The sequence below is a fragment of the Nelusetta ayraudi genome, unplaced genomic scaffold (assembly GCF_046127955.1).
Source record: "Nelusetta ayraudi isolate G7.1 ecotype Tasmania unplaced genomic scaffold, CSIRO-AGI_Nayr_v1 ptg000136l, whole genome shotgun sequence".
In the NCBI taxonomy this organism is placed as follows: domain Eukaryota; kingdom Metazoa; phylum Chordata; class Actinopteri; order Tetraodontiformes; family Monacanthidae; genus Nelusetta; species Nelusetta ayraudi.
In genome coordinates, this window is record NW_027466186.1 from 7,204,591 (window position 1) to 7,218,981 (window position 14,391).

At 48.7% G+C, this 14,391-nt stretch overlaps 1 protein-coding gene across 8 annotated transcripts in view; it reads right to left on the bottom strand.

Moving 5' to 3' along the window:
- Positions 1-14,391, bottom strand: part of ptprub (protein tyrosine phosphatase receptor type Ub) — a 157,254-nt gene that overhangs the window by 141,606 nt on the left and 1,257 nt on the right. The gene's annotated exons all lie outside the window — the stretch shown is intronic.

Genomic DNA, 14,391 nt, shown 5'->3' on the forward strand with positions numbered 1-14,391 from the left:
GGCTAAATCATTTATAAAAGTAGAAACTACAAGTCGTTTTATGCAAAAGATATGACTGCGCAGCAAGACTCGTAATCTTAGGATTATAAAACTTCAACTCACTAAACATCTAAGTGAGAAATATTCAGATATAATAATACGGATCCTGATCTCAGATAAGGACATTGTAGATACTGACAGATTTCTTAGTGGAGGTTAGGATCCCAGAGCCGGAGGTGGCCACCTCCCAGTCCTATCCTATCTATCATTATGCATTCCGGTGCTGGAATACTGGCCCCTCCTCCCGGTGCATCCGAAGACATTCCCAGGCCAGATGGGAAAGAAATCCCTCCGGCGAGGGCTTTCACCAGCCTGGAGCTTCTGTGAAAGGAGGCGCCCTGACCTGCCTGAGCAACATCAAGCTACGTTAAGGGGGGGGGGGGGGCGGAAGGAAGGGGGGGGGATGCTCTGCCGCCAATCTCAAAGCTTCTCAGCGCGTCTCGCCAGGGAGCAGCGATCTTGCTCAGCCGCTGGCACCTGGGAGCACTTCCTGTTCCAGCTGCATACAAATGTCAGCGCACACAGATGAGGGCTGGAATGCAAAGAAGGCCGTGAGCTTTGACCTGAACGGCTCAGTCGCCATAATATCATGGTTTCTAATGGAGCTGCACAATAGTTGGAACATAACACTGGAGAGAATACCTAAAAAAAAAAATTAAAAAAAAGAGGAATCATGGTTTCCATTCCAGCTAGTGTTGTTGTCCTGGAGGTTGGTCTTGGTCTCCAGACCACTTCTTTAGGGCCTCGGTCTCGTCTCGGACTCGGGGGGGCATTTTTACTGGGTCTTGTCTCGGTCTGGACGGACTCTGAAATTTTTGATCCAGACCAGTGGAGACTCAGCCAACACTACAATGACAGATAATAACAGAAAAGAATCCAGCTGCTGCTGTTTTACACTCTGTCTGTGAACTAAGTCACAATGCTGTCACTACATTCAGTGTCAGTTTTTCATGTTGTGGATGTTCTGTCCAATCCACAGAGAGGACTCGACCGACCCCCGGGCCCCGGCGCGATGCCACGGAAAACGGGAACCTGTAACAGGAAGCAGCTCCGCCCTGCTGGAGGGCAAAAATAATGGGGGCAGAGTGGCAGGAGCAGGGAGATAATGGCATGTTATGAGCTCTTTGTGTCATTATAAACACAGCTGATCTGATCTCTACCTGAGCAGCCGTCTGCCAGCCCGTGCACGCACAGTCGCGACAATGGAGATGACTGGGGGGGAGGGGGTTAGTGGGGGGCTTCAAAGCTGTAATTTTCCTAAAGTTATAATGTGCACTTGCCAACACGTATCCATGCCTCTGCAGCCTGATGTTGGCGTGAGGGGGGGTGGGCAGTTTGCTGCTGCTGCGATCTGGCCTGTCAGCTGCAAGTAACAACAACACCAGCAGTGGAGGCGGCTGTCGGTGTGCGGTGGGAGGGAGCCCATGCACACACATGCACACACACACACACACACACACACACACACACACACACACACACACACACACGCGCGCACACGCACACACACACACACGCACACGCACACACACGCACACGCACACACACACACACACGCACACACACCACCACCACCAGCCTCCTCTCATCTCCTCGTGTCGGCGCTTCTCTCCGATGTCACCTGAACCCTTCAACGCTCGTCCATCTGGACCGCGTGGAGCCGTTGGACCGAGCACGTGTTTCCTGAAGCGTTTGTAGGTCAAAAGGTGGAGGGAGAAAATGTCAGGGGGGTCAATAAAAATAATTCTGGCTTCAAAGTGCAGTTTTGTCTATTCTTTATTCTCAACCTGAAACTAATCCGAGTCCTTTTAACCCCAAACAAGTGCGCATGTATACAGCATCCCGACTATGATTCCTATACTGAAGAGGCCAGGCTGATCAAAGTGGTCTCGGCCGTAACCCCCTTAAGAGATTTAGTGTGTTTAGTCTGGCGTGCGGGTTTATACAGAAGTCTTAGATGCTTCTAATCTGGGAGGCTTTCAGGAAACTAAACTCCCTTATTATCTGCTCAATAAGAAAGAGACGGGACGGCCCAGATGGCCGTCGAGATATGATCGGCCATCCCTTTGTCAAACTTATCCCGTTTAATTACAAAGCAGACCCCCAGGGGGCGGCGTAAACAGGGGCGATCCCGTCGGCCAGCAGGAAGCGGAGTCGCGTCGGGATCAATGCGGGTTAAATGGGGGTTAAAAGGGGGTTAAGGCGGCGAGGCTTTCGAGGGCAGGGGGTTCAAATCTTATAGCGCCGCTCGCCGGAGACGTTTGCACAGATGTGGCAGACAAAAAAGAATTAGCAGAGACTGGTGTGCATCCCTGCATAAAAGAAGCAGCGCGAGTCCGACTTCCATCGGCCAAATTACAGAAAGGAGTTTCTCCAGCCGTATCTGCTCATTACCTGGAGATGAGTCGCTGCGTAAATTACAGAGGAGCCGCACGTCCCTGGTGTATCATTTGGCCTCTTTTTCTTTCTCTATACAAACACCACACACTCACGCTCTTAAACACACACTGTGTGTATCTCTCACACGTGCACACAGATGAATCCGGCACAATTTTTTTATTTTATTATTTTTTTTTTTAATCTGTTTTTTTTAAAAAGATGATTTGCCGACAGACTTGCTAGGTGTGCTTCTCGCACCTCTCGCCGCTGTCGCCTTCACGACTCGGTTAGTATAATCGAGTTAATGAGTACAGCAGCGGGAACTGGCTAATGAAGTTACCTTCTCCCTTGGCCCCGGGGCCACAAAATTATGTCTCTGTCAGGAGCTTTTTAACATCCTGCAAGTTTAGCCACGCAGACTGCCAAAAACACACACACACAAACACACACACACACACAAACACACACACACGCCTAATGAGAGCCTGGAGAAGAGCGCACGCTGCCGCTGCTGCTGCTGCTGCTGCTGCTGCTCTCACACACGCATACGCGCACTAATAGACAGGTGTGCTTTGAGCCTTTGCTCACCCTGCCAGAAATGCTTAACTCCTTCCCAGGGAGAGAGCGGGAGAGCGGCGGGCGGCGTACGGCCCCGACGCCTCGGGGGCTGCGAGGACAAGGACAGAGACGTGAGGGATCGCTGCCCGCTGGAGCGCTGAGGGGGGAGAACAAAGACGGAGGAAGGAAGAGCACCTTGACACTGGAGAGGGTGGGAAAGAGACGTCTTTCACAGGCCCAGCAGGGCCCCGTTTTAATGTATGCTACCCCGGCTCATGATGAGAGGCAGGTTATGGGGGCGACGAGCGGCGCGGTTCCCCAGCCAGGTGCCGTGGTTTCTGCGCTGCGTGCAAAACCAAAACAGAGCTGCCCTGCACGTCCCAGTGAGCGCTGAACCTTCACTGAGGAACAAAGTCAGCTGACAAAGAATATGCACAGCATTGTAAGAAGCATTTGCTATTTATTTATTTTCTTTTTCTTTTTACAATTAGGATTAAAATTTAGGCCATTTCAGCCTCTGTTATCTTTAGCATAAGGTCATTAGTCACTGTGTCTATTCCATGCTTTTTTGGGATTACTGACACTCATCATGAACACAAGTCTGATCAAGCCAACAAGAAGCAGGAGAATAACACACAAAGGAGGCAATTTCTGTTGTAAATGTCGACTTATCACTTGTTCTGTACATCGCAAAATGTGTTTTATAGAAGCTGATTACTATGCATAGCGCCTTTAAAATGTGGGATTATAGAATAGAATTAATAATACATTATCACTATAATCATAAAAATAGTGAAAAAAAAATATATATATATATATACAATTATATATATTTTTAAATGGATCTGAATTAATTTATAGCAAGACCTTTTTTATGAACAAGCACGCGCGGCTAATAAATCACTCGAATCGAATAAGTCACTCGACTTTCTGACAGAGGAGCCACTGAGAAATGACAGTAAGTGCACTGCAGGGACTGAAGTTGGCTGAAGACGTGGAGCAGCAGACAACAGCTGTGTGAAAGCAGATGCTTTCCATGTACTTGCCGTATTTCAGTCTCTGCGCTTTCTGCAGCTGCTTCACAGTGAAATCCTTCAAGACAAACAAACAGATGGCGACTGATTACGGTGAAGCAACTGCATCCAGCGTTGAGCGAAGCTCAGAGAAATTAGCCCACAACTCATGGGCTAAATTTACCCTCAGAATACTATTTTCCGTTGCCCGAGGGAGTTTTTTCATCCTGTTGCCTGGGATTTCTCCTCTCCTCACTTTGCTTCAGTAGCTTTTAAATCCATCGGGGAACAGCCAATGATCACCTGTTTGACCTCCGACCCCGTGGAAAAGACCAAAATCCACCCTAAACAGTGAAATGGCCCCTTTCTGCAACTGCAGACGGGCAAACTAAGTAATAGATTTTTTAAACAACATCCAGGTCTTAATAGTGGATAATAACACATTAGAAAACAAAAAGTCTGATATTATAAGTCAATAGCACACTCGCTCCAAACAACATTGTTGAAAAGTAAAGAAGAATCTTTATTTTCTGCCTTTTGCAGAAAAAAAAGCTGACAGACGGAGAGCCCAATCTTAAATCCTTCAGCGGGAGTTTGTGGCGCCACATGGGCTCACTGGACTGGGATAAATCCTCAGTTCCATAGCCTAGGCACTGAATGAGCCCATTCCCCCAGGAGCACATGTGCCTAACCAAGCTAACAGGCGGCGGCCAGTGGAGCGAGCAACTCTCCTCTCGGAGGTAAAACCTGGTTAATTCATCTACCATAATGACAGTCTGAGCCACTATTACATCTTCCCCAAAACCACGGCTGAATTCCAATCTGACGCCGTCTCCTGATTCCCCTCCACCACCCCCACCACCCCCTCCTAAACCAGACGCCCACCGTCGTCTTGGCTCAGAGAAATGGTTTAATAAGTCCAGTTGTCTGGGAGGACTGACTCCCGCCCCCTTTTTTTTTTTTTTGCTTTTCCAGTCGGGGGTGAATAAAGCCAAGTTAGCCAGACAAACACATTCCTGTCTGCCTCCAACTCTGGCAGCAGCTACCTCGGACGTGACTGTGTCGGACCCCGTGCTGCACAGCCCCTTCTGATGGGATTATAGTTCTTAAAGACTGCGTAAAAACAATACCCTGCTCCCTCTTGACGAGGTCAAAACAAAGCCTTGCAGTGTCACGTCACACGCTGATAATTTCTGCCAAACATCCAGCGGGAGGAGATGTTTTCAAAGCGTGCAGCAGCAGATACCGAGAATAAAACACGCAGGTTTTGGGGTAAATACGAGAGTAACGCGGCGAACCGGGGGAGGGGGGGAGGAGGCTCATTTGATGCATCCTTCCCCGTGTTTGCCCAGAGCTTCTACCGACTCTGTCACTATTTGCACTGGCCGGGCTCCATATCCTTTGCGAACAAATGGATTCACCGCCTACAAGTATCAGGTTGCCCCTGCGTGAAAAAGAAACGCACAATGAAAGGGACAGGACAAACAAGAAGACAGCTATCTCGCCATTGTCTGTTTTGCATGTCAAACACGGGTGATCTCTTTCAGCCCCTTTCCTGGAGCAGAGTAAAGGTGGAGGTGGTGGTGGTGGTGGGGGGGGGCCCTGGGGTATCAGGCTTTTACTTGTGCCTTGCAGCTCGCTCGCTCCATTTAATTAGAAGATTAATTACACGGCGGCCAAATATCTTGAGAAAAAAGAAACAGCACGGGCGTGTGCATAAACAATCACACGTGTTCCGTTTCAAAGGTGCTGGTGTAAGGCAAATGCAAACCCAACCGCTGCTGAAGCGCCCCCGGGGAGGCGTAGTGCAAAACGCAACCATTTTCTAATTAGGATGAGACAAAGTTGGGGAAAAAGTTTGAGCGAGTGAGGAAGAAAGATAAGGCCGGAAGGTGGATCGGCGCACTGTGGGTAAACAAAGCTATCGGGAGAAAAGCCTATTAGCGTGGAGCAGAGCATCTCGGCATCAACAGGGTTCCGTCGTCAGTTGTCTTCGTGTCTCATGATGCTACCGCTAAGCAGAGTAATACCCATATTAACCACCCTTCTCCCAATGCCTTTTCTCCTGTCCCCTGTGATCGGCCGTAATCCCAGACTAAGCCCGTTTTTAATTACCCTGGCTGTCCGGACAGACAATGGCCAGGTCCAACCTTCTCTAAAGTCCCTGACCCGAGTCCTGTTAGCCTCCAAACAAAAAGCACGGCTCCAAGTTCCTTTGGCCAAAATTCTGGCCCCTTGATCTTTGCCGTGCTGTGTATTTATCATCAAAAGAACACGTCCTCAGCCAAATATGCTAATTTCCGTTCATTAGCATTTCCACAGCGGGGCGGAATAAAAGCGAACAAAAGCTACATAATAATCCTCATAGTGGTGATTTATGGAAGTTCACAATGGCCAGCGGGACGATTATTTACATATAATCAGCCAGAAAAATCTCCAGTCCGTACCCTCCACATACACAAAACCCTCACCTGGGCACTCTGCAGCATGCATACAAACACCCACTCAAAGGCCCACACACGCACACACACACGCAGCGGGGAAGAATGGGCAGGCTATTATTATAATAATCTTTTGTTTGTGGTTCAAAACTAAGTGCTTTGTTTATGACACCCTGTGGGCTCCCTGGACATTCTCGCATATTTCGGAATACGCGCTAATGTCAGACGCATTAAAAATGCGCCGCCTTTGGCTGCAAATGGTCTGACTGTCGGAAAATGACATTAAAGTTGGTTGTGTTTCGGGGGGTTTCTCCCACCAATTGCAGTCTCCTCCAAAATAGGTTCATTTTAAGCTGTGAAAACTCAAGCAAGAGGGCTAAAATGTGATTCACAGGACCGTCCCTGCCTTCTGCCAAAGCTTATCCTTCGCAAGTCCACATGTGACAGCGTCCACGCTGCGACGGAGTAAATTTGGTCCAGAATTTAAAACGCAAGACTAAGAGACTGAGCCTGCAAATGATTTTTCCCCCCAAACATCGGCTCAAGTCAGGGTTTCCATTGTCTTCACCTGCCTGTGAAAATGTGCTTTTTTTAGGGCTCTTCAAACGAGGTCATACTGGCACATACTTGAGTCCACTGACATATCCCACAATCCCTCTGTAAAAATAATCACCTCTGCAACCGGCCGGCTTCAACTTGGCATGCACGTCAAGTCCAGCAGCCGGTCTGGGATCAAAGAGAACAGCCATCCAAAACATTGTTTGGTCAAAACAGTCTTAGTCCTGATTGGCTGGTTAACAACAGAAAGAAGTGTAACCCCTAAAGATCACTAGAGGGCTGTTGCCAGGGCACAAAGATTTGGACGAACAGTTTCAACATGGGCTCTTTTTTTTTTTATTTCTTTTATTGTAAGACGGAATGGTGGCGTTGACTGCGGCCGCTGCTTGTTTGTTAGCCTCATAAGCAAAAGTGGGTCGAAATTGTCCCGTCTGCACTGCTGACGCTGCATTCGCCGAGTCAAGCAATGCATCAACACTGGTGTTTACACAAATACGAGAGGAGATTTGGACCAGCAGGGAGGAGAGGGGGTTTCCAGAGCAGCCAGGAGGGGAAACAGCAAGATACCCAGGCAAACTGGAGCTAGCTCTGTAGTCACGGTTCAAATAAAGCTAAAATAAAGACTGAGGACACTTTGATGGCAAGAAGAGAAGTTTGGGTTTGGTTGTGAGTTCAGAGGGACCCAAGACAGACAAGCCCAGGTTGGACGGTGCTTCTGCTGTCAAGACTCTATTTATGCTTTGGTGTAATTGTATAGATATGAACATTTTCATGCTCTGAACACCAATACGAGCAGTCACTGTACTCTGTAAAAGTAAAAATAAACAAATACCCCCATTTCTTTCCAAAGCTACTCACTTTGTGTGAACACTTTTGGGTCGGTAATGAATAACAGCCGCTACTTGATGTGTTGTAGAAGAAGCAAGAGGCTTTCCAAATCGTCTGATGAGCTGCTTCTCAAAAAAAAATCAGCAGCTTAGCTGCAGCAGCCGAGCAGTGCAGGGTTTTAGAAGGCCAGAGGGACGGTTTGTTTGTCAAGGCCACACGGTTGCAGCAGAAGTAGAGAAACTAAACTAAATACATTTTTGGGGAAAACATCTGTGGAACTTGTGAGATACTATGTCTTTTTCTTTTCCCTCCCCATGTGCAACTAAAGCTACGAGCTTTCTTGGTGAGGAGGAGGAGGAGGAGGAGAAGAGATCTCTCCTCATTAGTGTTCCTGCTGACTCACAACGGCGTCTACGTACACTAGGACGAGTCGTTTTTGCCTTCCGGGCACCAGTGCAACCTTGTCAAAGGAACTGAAAAATGGATGCCGCTTTTAATGAATCAGCTGATAATGGGCGCCTCAGACTCACATACGGAGCCTTATGACAGGAGGTACAAACGCTGCTTGGCCCTGAAATGTTTCACACTGATATAAAACGAATAGTCGAAAGGAAAAAGGTGTTTTCTTTTTATGGAAAAAGGCTCTCAGTTTCCTGTCAGTAAAGGGGGAGCGGTGGGGGTTGCATGTCAGAGTGAAGAAGATGCGATGGGAGGTCAAGCAGGATTGAAGGAAGAGTTTCTCGAGGAAGAGGACAATGAGCTGAGTGCGACAGGCCATGTTTGAGAAATCAATAGTTTCTGCTTCGTTCCGTCTCTCACTTCAACACCTGAATCAGAACAAAGTGACCAAACCCGGCAGACGTCTCGGCCCGACTTCCCCCAACATCACTCCACAAAAGCAGTGCAATCTCGCCAGCGCCCAGAAAAGCCATTGTGCCCCTGGCATATCGAACCACGCCCCCCCTTCTCCTCCGTGTCCACTGTTTCCATTTCCATTTAAATAAGATTCCGATTCAATGCCCTGCAGTCGCGAGGAGAAGGATTACATGCATTCTGCAATAATAACAAAAATTACAAAACTTTTTTTTTCCTCGTCCACAAATCCAGGCTGACTGCAGCAGAGTTTTTTTTTTTTTTTTTTTGCCTTGCACGGGACTGTGATGAAATTGCGTGCAACAGACACTCGTGCTTTGGGTGAGTCTAATGTTTTTTATCCTCGGCTGAAGAATTCACAGACAGATAATAAAAAAAAAAGCAAAGTTGAAAATGAGGCTCGGCCAATCCGCAAGTGGAAACGCCTCCTGTGCACACGATGCACGTGGCGCTCAACAGGTTGGGATTCAGTCTCTCGGAAGATAACGTATCCCAGCTGGCACCTGTGCCAACACAGCTGCCGTGGGCAACCCGTCACCCACCGGTAGGAGCAGCTGTCACGGCCGAGTGTCGCCGCCACCTGCGACCGCAGTGCACCAACACAGAGGACGCTTTTAAAGGGTAAGTATGTAATATTTGGAAATTTTGAGAATTAACAGCGACATCAAGTGGCTACTTTTTAGATTGCAGCACTCCCTATCCCTCTCCAGAGGTTGCCAGTGAACTACGCACACAAACCTGGATACCTCGTCCACCCTTTTCTTCGTTGGTTTGTTTGAGGATGCGAATTGCGAATGTTACGGTTAGCCTTGCTCTATGGTTATTCTTACATATAATAGATTACCATTCTACGGGTAGGAAAACCAGATGACTCTTATTGTTCTGCAAGTTTACACTTTCATTCATGTTTTTACGGGCTGTATGATAAGCTTCCACTGATATAAGAATCATAAATCATACTGTATTTTACACACTGGACCTTTGATCCAGGAGCACCGCCAACCAGGAAGAAACGGCTTGTTTTCAACAACTCGCAAAGAGCCGAGTTTCAGAGTTGACACTCGTTTCGACCGCCACAGGAGACGTTATCCCCGCGCCGTTGCACTTTATTAACCTTCAATTTCCAGCGTTCCAATAAAGTTTACACGAGAGGGTTTGGGCCTAATAAGGGTGAGATGCATCAGGGTGATGAGTGTTCAGGTTCACGGTTTGGTCTCCCCCTCCCTCCCATAAAGAGGCCAGTCGGACCAGAAACTCCGCTTCCCTTTCGGAGAGCGTGCAAGCGCAGGGGCAAGCGAAGCCCACATCCACTATGCCGGCGGGGGAAGAAAGACGTCCTGGAGAGATTGTTTTGAGTTTTGGGAGGAGTGTCACGTTTCAAACGGGCTTTTCATACACCAGGCACGGCAGGCACGTCCACGGCAGGTCAGAACTCAACCAGGCAATCGTGAACCTTGACTCCGGTGACACCCCCCTCCTGCCCGACCCCTGAGGCATTTGTTGCCTATCGTACCCACCACAACAAAAGGACCGCCTGGAGAATGTGGCCGCCGCAACTTTTGTTGACACGGGCGAAACGGTAAAAAAAAAAAAGGCCTGAAACGCAGCCCAGCGGGGCTAAAAATAAACTGCTCAGGAGGCTTCCGCTCCTTCGGGGTTGTGAGGATAAAGGAGCCAGCAGACTCACTTTTTTTTTTTTTTTACCAATCTGCCGCTCGCTACCTGCAGGGAGGAAAAGAAAAAAACAGCGGCGCTCGCAGCCAGGCGCGGCTGTTTCCTCATTGGATAATTGCACGTCTCTCTGCGTGCGTGCTCGAGCCACACGGTGAATTATTCAAATGAAACATGTGCTTTTAAGTGATAATGAGCATAATAGGCCTGTCATTTTAGACTAGCGCATCAACAGGATATTCCGCAGCTTATTTGTAATACACACGGCCTTATTATGGAAATGAAGCTCACTCTTTTGATGTTTCGCAGTATTCCTGCTCCTTTTTGTCCTCCCGCTCGACGCACGACGCCGCTAATGTCCCTCCGCTGCGCGCTTGCATCACGCCTAGCTGCGTAGCCAGGGCGCTTCACATCGCCTCCGTCAGGCGTCAGCCCTCAGACTCGCGGGGGCCACAGGGCTGGCAGGAACACGGCTTTGATCAAATTTAAGCAGAATGGACTCGCCTGAGTTTGAGAAATCGATAGCACATTAAAAACACCTGGCCGGTGGAGATGAGGAGCCTGCACTCTGGCTGCTCTTGCCGAGCGGAAAACGAGGAGACAGGCCAAGGCAGGTCGGGGGGGTGAGGGGGCGGAGGGGGCTGTAAATCTCTCCGGCATCTCATCTCCAAGTGCTGGAAGGTCTCAGAGTAACCCTGAAGAGACCCCGCGGCGTCCTGCATCCAGACTCGCACACTCATATCCAAACAACAACTCCGTGTTTACACACTCCGCCATCATCATCAATATGGTAAAATATTCATAGCTTTCGATGCATAGCGCACGTTACAAATTAGCAGTGACGCGAGTCCCCGCTGGCCGGGTCTTTGTTGGCCGGCGAAACTCGGCCCCTGAGACCCGATGCGAGGAGGCGAAGGTTTGGGCTAAATGGCAGGAGAGGCTGACAGCGGCCGCGATCCTGCCTCCGGGCAGCGCCCTGGTCCTCCTCCAGGAGGCAGCGACCTGCTCGTTCTCCGCCTCGGAGAAACGACTACCAACCTGTACTTGACCCTTCTCGAAGCGCAAACAGTCCTTGGTAAGCCACAAGTGTGAGGCCACAGGCAAACCAAACAAGAAGATAAGGCCGGTTTCCGAAGCAAGGGGAGCAGCACGCAGCACTCATTAAAAGGAGAACAAGAAAACACATAATTGGTTGATTAATGAAGCAAAGCACAATCGTAAGTGGTGGGCCGGCCGCAGCGCTGCGTGAAGGGAAAACTCGCAGGAAGGAAGGCGAGCTGCATCATAAACGGATGAGAAATGGGACGAACGCAAGGCGGAGGGGGCCTCTGATTGGACTACTGGGCGATGGGGAGAGAGCCAACCACAGCGGAGACAGACTTCGCAATACGTGCAGTAGAGGCCGTCGTTTCACTGGAACATTAGCAAGTCAAATGAGGGGCTGTAAATATTCCCGCGCATCAAAAAATAGAAGCTGGAAGAGAAGGAGAGGGAGCAGCGGCTCCTCCCTCATGAGGACGGTGGTTAATGTCTCCCTCGTGCACCGAGCCCAGACTGGTCAGCCCAGCGAGTCCTGCTCTGCCAAGACAAAGCAACCCGACGATGATAACAATCCATCGGCCCCAAATCCCTCAGCGATTCCCACACGGCGCTCTCTGAAAATTCCCCTCTGTCTCCCCTCCTGTCCCGTCCCTCCTCGTCGCAAAGCTTTCCATCTGCTCTGCGAATTTAATGCCTTGTGATCCTGCAAAAGACGGGAATCATCCAGCCCTTTCAAGAATCCGATTTGGGCCCCCATCCTCACTGCCGCTCAACCTCTATCCACAGATGGTGGCCTGGCTCCTGGAGGAGACACTTCCCCCTTTGTGGATTTGCTGCACCTCCCTTTTTTCTTTCTTTAATAAAAAAAAGATGATTTCACATGAAAATCACGCATGCCTTGGAGCTTCTTTTCCAGACTCGCTTAAATGTCTCCAAGAGAAGAAGCATCAAATAAACCCTCGACAACCAACAAAAAAGCTACAAAACTGCTGCCAACAGACACCACACGTGGCTAAAGAAAAAAAACCTTCAGATGAGAAAGAAAGAACACTTCGAGAGGGAAAACAATCTTGTTTAAAGAATGTCCAGAGGGTCTGTAGCCGTGGAGAGCTGTGTCCTTATGCAAGGTTTGTTTGTCGGAGGAACGATCCAAAACCTGAAGGTCCGCTTCAAGTGTGCCAAGCAAATGGCACAACATTCAAACCCTGGTTGCCGAGGAAAAGACTAACAGTCCTCGACAAGGCTTTAAGTCGAGAGTCTGCCTGTAAAACAGCATTTTATCAGCAGCCAAGGGCCACTTTGCCTGCTGTACTATATTTTGTTTCAAGAATATTCTGCCTTTACTGAAGATCAAACTGGGAAATAAGTGGTGAGACGCTGGATAATTGCGGCACTCAGTTGACAACGTTTGCCGCTAATGGGGAGACAGATGGTAAATGAACAACCACTCAATTCCCACAAGAGACAACAGAGGAGAAGAAAGTGTCACATTGGGCTTCAGACCACGAACACACACACACACGTGCCGCACACATACACACACACACACACACAAGCACGCACACAGACAAACACCCAGTGGACTTTAATGTTCGTGACCTCATGGTGTCGTAGGTAGGAAACATCTTTCTCTCTTTTTCTCTATCAACCCTGCTCTGCTGTTCACTCCACTGCAGCCCAGGAACTCCATATTTCACAGACTCCAATAATTCCACGTCTCCTTTGCTGACAGCCCAGACAGACTGCCGCAAAAAGAGCAGGAGAGAAGAGTTGTGGAAAATACGGATCTGATCGACTGCGAAGGGCAAGGAAATCTATGCTGGGGGGAGGGGGGAGGGGGGAGGAGGGAGCAGAGACACTTGTGTTATTGCGGGCAATTGGAGGATGAGGGCTCGTCTTAGCGCAATCCACAGCGATGAAGGAAGACACGATGGAGGTTGTGTGGATGCCAAGGCTGCTCCTTAATTCCTCCACTTATAGGAGGCAGGCAGCCTAACGCGACAGGAGCCAGGCCCGGGGGTGGAGGGTGAGGGGGCGGGGCCAATGAGGGAGAGGAACTAGGTGCCAAGTGAGAGCAGCTAATGGCAGGTTATTTTTAGAGGGGTGCAGGTGAAGGCGCCTGCGATGCTCAGTTTCACAAACTGTCGAAGCAACAAAAAAAACAAAAAAAAAAAGCAGAAAGAAGCCGACGCCGCGGAGACGCTCCGCCACGGCGGCGAAGCATCGCTGTTCTATTCAGCTCTTTTAATTACCTGCATGTGATTCAATCTGCTGCCGTCTCAGCTCAGTCCTTTTAATGATTCGCTCCATTCAGCTCGTGACACATTTGTCCCGCTATGAGTTTTTCTGCTGTAGTTGTTGTTGTTGTTGTTGTCCCTGCTACTATTGTTGTAACTTGACGAAATGAACAGAATCGCAGACTGAGAAGTGTTTGTTTGTCTTATTTATCATTTTAAAAGAAAACAAAACAGGTGCACGTGCCGATAAGAGGAAGCACGACCGTTGGCCAAAATTCTGCCAAGAATGAAGAACGATGACGGTGCTTTTATGATCTCTTTTTATGACCGTGGTAAATCCGTGCGAGCGAATGTGCGTGAGGGGAGGGGCTGAGAAAGAGGGACTCAAATTTGGAATAAAATTGCTTTGTGTGGATTTCATCAAAGGATTCATGGAATAAAAACAGATTTGAGGATGGAAAACACCATGAATATAAAACCAGACATATAGATGCATTTAGTTCACGCCTGCAATCTTTCTTTCTCTTTCTGTCCCCGGTGGGCGATTTAGTTTCAGATTTGGATAGACTCAAAGTGAGATGAGGAATGGATAGAAAGAAATCAATGCAGGGTGGCTTTTTTTTTCTTTTTTTTTTAGAAAGACTGCAGACAGTTGCATAAAATTGCTCCTTTCATCTTAAAAAAAAAAGCTCAATTCAAACCACAAACCATCTGGCTTGTTTGCACACAAGACAGGAAAAAAAGGATTTTGAC